The sequence below is a fragment of the Styela clava genome, unplaced genomic scaffold, assembly GCF_964204865.1.
Source record: "Styela clava unplaced genomic scaffold, kaStyClav1.hap1.2 HAP1_SCAFFOLD_28, whole genome shotgun sequence".
NCBI classification, from domain to species: Eukaryota; Metazoa; Chordata; class Ascidiacea; order Stolidobranchia; family Styelidae; genus Styela; species Styela clava.
The window spans coordinates 87501-95000 of record NW_027556581.1 but is presented as its reverse complement, the minus strand read 5'-3'; the positions used below and the strand labels follow the sequence as shown (position 1 = coordinate 95000).

Genomic DNA, 7500 nt, shown 5'->3' with positions numbered 1-7500 from the left:
GGCCGGTCGGAGCGCACCCTTTTCTCGGTGGCTGGCGGGCGAGAGAGTGCTGCGTCGCCGGCATCGGCGTCGAAAGAAGCCGAGCCGAAAAAAGTTAAAGTACAAACGTGCAAGCATACTAACCTAACCCTAGGTAAGGCATGTCAGAGCGAAAGACAGTAATTTCGAATGAGCCAAGAAAGAGCGGTGCGGGGCCGGTCGGAGCGCACCCTTTTCTCGGTGGCTGGCGGGCGAGAGAGTGCTGCGTCGCCGGCATCGGCGTCGAAAGAAGCCGAGCCGAAAAAAGTTAATGTACAAACGTGCAAGCATACTAACCTAACCCTAGGTAAGGCATGTCAGAGCGAAAGACAGTAAACTCGAATGAGCCATGAAAGAGCGGTGCGGGGCCGGTCGGAGCGCACCCTTTTCTCGGTGGCTGGCGGGCGAGAGAGTGCTGCGTCGCCGGCATCGGCGTCGAAAGAAGCCGAGCCGAAAAAAGTTAAAGTACAAACGTGCAAGCATACTAACCTAACCCTAGGTAAGGCATGTCAGAGCGAAAGACAGTAATTTCGAATGAGCCAAGAAAGAGCGGTGCGGGGCCGGTCGGAGCGCACCCTTTTCTAGGTGGCTGGCGGGCGAGAGAGTGCTGCGTCGCCGGCATCGGCGTCGAAAGAAGCCGAGCCAAAAAAAGTTAAAGTACAAACGTGCAAGCATACTAACCTAACCCTAGGTAAGGCATGTCAGAGCGAAAGACAGTAATTTCGAATGAGCCAAGAAAGAGCGGTGCGGGGCCGGTCGGAGCGCACCCTTTTCTCGGTGGCTGGCGGGCGAGAGAGTGCTGCGTCGCCGGCATCGGCGTCGAAAGAAGCCGAGCCGAAAAAAGTTAATGTACAAACGTGCAAGCATACTAACCTAACCCTAGGTAAGGCATGTCAGAGCGAAAGACAGTAAACTCGAATGAGCCATGAAAGAGCGGTGCGGGGCCGGTCGGAGCGCACCCTTTTCTCGGTGGCTGGCGGGCGAGAGAGTGCTGCGTCGCCGGCATCGGCGTCGAAAGAAGCCGAGCCGAAAAAAGTTAAAGTACAAACGTGCAAGCATACTAACCTAACCCTAGGTAAGGCATGTCAGAGCGAAAGACAGTAATTTCGAATGAGCCATGAAAGAGCGGTGCGGGGCCGGTCGGAGCGCACCCTTTTCTCGGTGGCTGGCGGGCGAGAGAGTGCTGCGTCGCCGGCATCGGCGTCGAAAGAAGCCGAGCCGAAAAAAGTTAAAGTACAAACGTGCAAGCATACTAACCTAACCCTAGGTAAGGCATGTCAGAGCGAAAGACAGTAAACTCGAATGAGCCATGAAAGAGCGGTGCGGGGCCGGTCGGAGCGCACCCTTTTCTCGGTGGCTGGCGGGCGAGAGAGTGCTGCGTCGCCGGCATCGGCGTCGAAAGAAGCCGAGCCAAAAAAAGTTAAAGTACAAACGTGCAAGCATACTAACCTAACCCTAGGTAAGGCATGTCAGAGCGAAAGACAGTAATTTCGAATGAGCCAAGAAAGAGCGGTGCGGGGCCGGTCGGAGCGCACCCTTTTCTAGGTGGCTGGCGGGCGAGAGAGTGCTGCGTCGCCGGCATCGGCGTCGAAAGAAGCCGAGCCAAAAAAAGTTAAAGTACAAACGTGCAAGCATACTAACCTAACCCTAGGTAAGGCATGTCAGAGCGAAAGACAGTAATTTCGAATGAGCCATGAAAGAGCGGTGCGGGGCCGGTCGGAGCGCACCCTTTTCTCGGTGGCTGGCGGGCGAGAGAGTGCTGCGTCGCCGGCATCGGCGTCGAAAGAAGCCGAGCCGAAAAAAGTTAAAGTACAAACGTGCAAGCATACTAACCTAACCCTAGGTAAGGCATGTCAGAGCGAAAGACAGTAATTTCGAATGAGCCAAGAAAGAGCGGTGCGGGGCCGGTCGGAGCGCACCCTTTTCTAGGTGGCTGGCGGGCGAGAGAGTGCTGCGTCGCCGGCATCGGCGTCGAAAGAAGCCGAGCCAAAAAAAGTTAAAGTACAAACGTGCAAGCATACTAACCTAACCCTAGGTAAGGCATGTCAGAGCGAAAGACAGTAATTTCGAATGAGCCATGAAAGAGCGGTGCGGGGCCGGTCGGAGCGCACCCTTTTCTCGGTGGCTGGCGGGCGAGAGAGTGCTGCGTCGCCGGCATCGGCGTCGAAAGAAGCCGAGCCGAAAAAAGTTAAAGTACAAAAGTGCAAGCATACTAACCTAACCCTAGGTAAGGCATGTCAGAGCGAAAGACAGTAATTTCGAATGAGCCAAGAAAGAGCGGTGCGGGGCCGGTCGGAGCGCACCCTTTTCTCGGTGGCTGGCGGGCGAGAGAGTGCTGCGTCGCCGGCATCGGCGTCGAAAGAAGCCGAGCCGAAAAAAGTTAAAGTACAAACGTGCAAGCATACTAACCTAACCCTAGGTAAGGCATGTCAGAGCGAAAGACAGTAATTTCGAATGAGCCATGAAAGAGCGGTGCGGGGCCGGTCGGAGCGCACCCTTTTCTCGGTGGCTGGCGGGCGAGAGAGTGCTGCGTCGCCGGCATCGGCGTCGAAAGAAGCCGAGCCAAAAAAAGTTAAAGTACAAACGTGCAAGCATACTAACCTAACCCTAGGTAAGGCATGTCAGAGCGAAAGACAGTAATTTCGAATGAGCCAAGAAAGAGCGGTGCGGGGCCGGTCGGAGCGCACCCTTTTCTAGGTGGCTGGCGGGCGAGAGAGTGCTGCGTCGCCGGCATCGGCGTCGAAAGAAGCCGAGCCAAAAAAAGTTAAAGTACAAACGTGCAAGCATACTAACCTAACCCTAGGTAAGGCATGTCAGAGCGAAAGACAGTAATTTCGAATGAGCCATGAAAGAGCGGTGCGGGGCCGGTCGGAGCGCACCCTTTTCTCGGTGGCTGGCGGGCGAGAGAGTGCTGCGTCGCCGGCATCGGCGTCGAAAGAAGCCGAGCCGAAAAAAGTTAAAGTACAAACGTGCAAGCATACTAACCTAACCCTAGGTAAGGCATGTCAGAGCGAAAGACAGTAATTTCGAATGAGCCAAGAAAGAGCGGTGCGGGGCCGGTCGGAGCGCACCCTTTTCTCGGTGGCTGGCGGGCGAGAGAGTGCTGCGTCGCCGGCATCGGCGTCGAAAGAAGCCGAGCCGAAAAAAGTTAAAGTACAAACGTGCAAGCATACTAACCTAACCCTAGGTAAGGCATGTCAGAGCGAAAGACAGTAAACTCGAATGAGCCATGAAAGAGCGGTGCGGGGCCGGTCGGAGCGCACCCTTTTCTCGGTGGCTGGCGGGCGAGAGAGTGCTGCGTCGCCGGCATCGGCGTCGAAAGAAGCCGAGCCGAAAAAAGTTAAAGTACAAACGTGCAAGCATACTAACCTAACCCTAGGTAAGGCATGTCAGAGCGAAAGACAGTAATTTCGAATGAGCCATGAAAGAGCGGTGCGGGGCCGGTCGGAGCGCACCCTTTTCTCGGTGGCTGGCGGGCGAGAGAGTGCTGCGTCGCCGGCATCGGCGTCGAAAGAAGCCGAGCCAAAAAAAGTTAAAGTACAAACGTGCAAGCATACTAACCTAACCCTAGGTAAGGCATGTCAGAGCGAAAGACAGTAAACTCGAATGAGCCATGAAAGAGCGGTGCGGGGCCGGTCGGAGCGCACCCTTTTCTCGGTGGCTGGCGGGCGAGAGAGTGCTGCGTCGCCGGCATCGGCGTCGAAAGAAGCCGAGCCGAAAAAAGTTAAAGTACAAACGTGCAAGCATACTAACCTAACCCTAGGTAAGGCATGTCAGAGCGAAAGACAGTAATTTCGAATGAGCCAAGAAAGAGCGGTGCGGGGCCGGTCGGAGCGCACCCTTTTCTAGGTGGCTGGCGGGCGAGAGAGTGCTGCGTCGCCGGCATCGGCGTCGAAAGAAGCCGAGCCAAAAAAAGTTAAAGTACAAACGTGCAAGCATACTAACCTAACCCTAGGTAAGGCATGTCAGAGCGAAAGACAGTAATTTCGAATGAGCCATGAAAGAGCGGTGCGGGGCCGGTCGGAGCGCACCCTTTTCTCGGTGGCTGGCGGGCGAGAGAGTGCTGCGTCGCCGGCATCGGCGTCGAAAGAAGCCGAGCCGAAAAAAGTTAAAGTACAAACGTGCAAGCATACTAACCTAACCCTAGGTAAGGCATGTCAGAGCGAAAGACAGTAATTTCGAATGAGCCAAGAAAGAGCGGTGCGGGGCCGGTCGGAGCGCACCCTTTTCTCGGTGGCTGGCGGGCGAGAGAGTGCTGCGTCGCCGGCATCGGCGTCGAAAGAAGCCGAGCCGAAAAAAGTTAAAGTACAAACGCGATGCTAATGAGCGAGCCGTTGTCTCGACTAATATGTAGGGGGCGTTCGATCGAGCGTCTGGCTTGAGCGCTTGTCGGCCTAGCAGAACGGTCGCATTGTTATGCCCGGGTTTTAGGCACCGCTGCAGGCGGCCGGCAGAGCTCTTGTTTGTGCGAAACTGAATGGATCGAGCCCGAGAGAGGGCGAGCAAAGAAAAAACGCAAATCGCTCCGCCTGGCACTGCCGGCGAGAGCGTGGACGTCGCGGCCAGCGACTGTCGAAGCCGAGTACGGCCGCAGGCGATCGCCTCGGTCTTAAACGAATGCGACGAGCACGCGCCGGGCGGCCCAGCAAGGGCCGAGCGCAGCTGTCGCAGCTATCTGGTTGATCCTGCCAGTAGTGATATGCTTGTCTCAAAGATTAAGCCATGCAGGTGCAAGTACGAGTTCTCGTAAAGCGAAACTGCGAATGGCTCATTAAATCAGTCTTGGTTTATTTGGTCTCGTAAGCGAAGTGGATAACTGTGGTAATTCTAGAGCTAATACATGCATTAAGCGCCGACTTCGGGAGGCGCGCTTTTATCAGATCAAAACCGACCGGGTTCGTCCTGTGACGTTTGATGACTCTGGATAACCACGCGGATCGTACGGTCTCTGCACCGACGACGTATCATTCAAGTGTCTGCCCTATCAACTGTCGAAGGTACGCTACGTGCCTACCTTTGTGATAACGGGTAACGGGGAATCAGGGTTCGATTCCGGAGAGGGAGCCTGAGAAACGGCTACCACATCCAAGGAAGGCAGCAGGCGCGCAAATTACCCATTCCCGACACGGGGAGGTAGTGACGAAAAATAACAATACAGGACTCTAACGAGGCCCTGTAATTGGAATGAGTACATCCTAAAACTCTTAACGAGTATCCATTGGAGGGCAAGTCTGGTGCCAGCAGCCGCGGTAATTCCAGCTCCAACAGTGTATGCTAAAGTTGTTGCGGTTGAAAAGCTCGTAGTTGGATTTTGGGCGAGCGCCGCCGGTCCGTCGCAAGGCGTGTCACTGGTTGCGTTCGCCTCACCTTCGGTTCTCCGTCGGTGCTCTTGACTGAGTGTCGGCGGTGGCCGATAAGTTTACTTTGAAAAAATTAGAGTGTTCAAAGCAGGCTGTTCGCCTGCATAGTGTTGCATGGAATAATGGAATAGGACCTCGGTTCTATTTTGTTGGTTTTCGGAGCACGAGGTAATGATTAAGAGGGACAGACGGGGGCGTCCGTACTCTGCCGTTAGAGGTGAAATTCTTGGATCGGCGGAAGACGAACTACTGCGAAAGCATTCGCCAAGAATGTTTTCTTTAATCAAGAGCGAAAGTCAGAGGTTCGAAGACGATCAGATACCGTCCTAGTTCTGACTATAAACGATGCCAACTAGCGATCGGGAGGCGTTACCATGACGACCTTTCCGGCAGCTTCCGGGAAACCAAAGTCTTTGGGTTCCGGGGGAAGTATGGTTGCAAAGCTGAAACTTAAAGGAATTGACGGAAGGGCACCACCAGGAGTGGAGCCTGCGGCTTAATTTGACTCAACACGGGGAAACTCACCCGGCCCGGACACAGGTAGGATTGACAGATTGAGAGCTCTTTCTTGATTCTGTGGGTGGTGGTGCATGGCCGTTCTTAGTTGGTGGAGCGATTTGTCTGGTTAATTCCGATAACGAACGAGACTCTGGCATGCTAAATAGTTACGCGACCTTCTCGGTCGGCGTCTAACTTCTTAGAGGGACTAGTGGCGTTTAGCCACACGAGATTGAGCAATAACAGGTCTGTGATGCCCTTAGATGTCCGGGGCCGCACGCGCGCTACACTGAGTGAAGCAGCGAGTGTCTAACCTAGGCCGAAAGGTCCGGGTAACCCGTTGAACCTCATTCGTGATTGGGATAGGGACTTGCAATTGTTTCCCTTGAACGAGGAATTCCCAGTAAGCGCAAGTCATCAACTTGCGTTGATTACGTCCCTGCCCTTTGTACACACCGCCCGTCGCTACTACCGATTGAATGGTTTAGTGAGATCCTTGGATCGGCCCCGTCGCGGCTGGCAACGGCCGCGTCGGCGTGTCGAGAAGACGATCAAACTTGATCATTTAGAGGAAGTAAAAGTCGTAACAAGGTTTCCGTAGGTGAACCTGCGGAAGGATCATTACCGAAAGTGGTGGTAGGCCCCGGCCGACCGCGCACTTAATTGTCTTTGGGTGCCGCCGAGAGGGCGGCCGTCAATCGGGGTTCCGCCCCGTGCGACACGCGTAACACGTTGGCATAGCAAGGCAGCCGAGTGCGATGGTGGCTTCTGGGCACCGCGCTCGATGTGCCGCCGGCCCAGCCCGGCGGTCGCTCGGCGCCGTTTGTTGGTGTTTTTGTGCAGTTGTTGTCGGTGGTGGTTTTGTGGTCGATCCCACAGTGTGACGTCCGCGCGCTTCGGCGCCGGGCGAAACGTCGAGGACGACTCTTAACGGTGGATCACTCGGCTCGCGAGTCGATGAAGGACGCAGCCAAGTGCGAGAAGTAATGTGAATTGCAGAACACATTGAACGTCGACCTTCTGAACGCGAATTGCGGTCTCGGGTCAATCCCGGGACCGCGTCTGCCTCAGGGTCGCGTTCGTCCTCACCCGAGGGCCGTCGCCTGGCCTCTGCGAAGACGGCCGGGCGTCGCCCCAAGTTGAAGCGGTCGCCGAGCTTTCTCGGCGCGACCGCGTGTCCCGTACACCGCCGGCCCCTCGACGTGTTCAACTACGTTCGAGGGGCGGGTCCAGGTCGGTCGGTCCGGTCACGAGATCAAGACCGACCGTGGGCCAAGGCGGCGACGGTACGCGCTCGGTCGGCGCCGGCGGCGACGACTTGCGATGCCAGCGGGCCGTGTAAGAAGCGGCCCGCTTGACACATACGACCTGAGTTCAGGCGAGAGCACCCGCTGAATTTAAGCATATTATTAAGCGGAGGAAAAGAAACCAACAGGGATTCCCTGAGTAACGGCGAGTGAACCGGGAAGAGTCCAGCGTCGAATCTGCGCGCTTTTCGAGCGCGCCGAGTTGTGACGTACGGAAGTCCCAGTGCGGCTAACGGCGAGCGCCGGTGTCCTTCTGATCGAGGCCTCGTCCCACGGCGGGTGTTAGGCCCATAGGGGCGCTTGCCTTGGCCGCTTCG

General features: G+C 55.9%; 2 non-coding genes and 1 pseudogene across 2 annotated transcripts; all 3 read left to right on the top strand.

The window, feature by feature from the left end:
- Positions 1–4690: 4690 nt before the first annotated feature.
- Positions 4691–6500, top strand: LOC144419047 (small subunit ribosomal RNA). The gene has a single exon (XR_013473811.1). It is a non-coding gene; the product is annotated as a small subunit ribosomal RNA (ribosomal RNA).
- A 298-nt stretch (positions 6501–6798) lies between these two features.
- On the top strand, positions 6799–6952 carry LOC144419032 (5.8S ribosomal RNA). Its single transcript, XR_013473796.1, has one exon. It is a non-coding gene; the product is annotated as a 5.8S ribosomal RNA (ribosomal RNA).
- A 288-nt stretch (positions 6953–7240) lies between these two features.
- LOC144419063 (large subunit ribosomal RNA) overlaps positions 7241–7500 on the top strand; it is a 3695-nt pseudogene continuing 3435 nt past the window's right edge.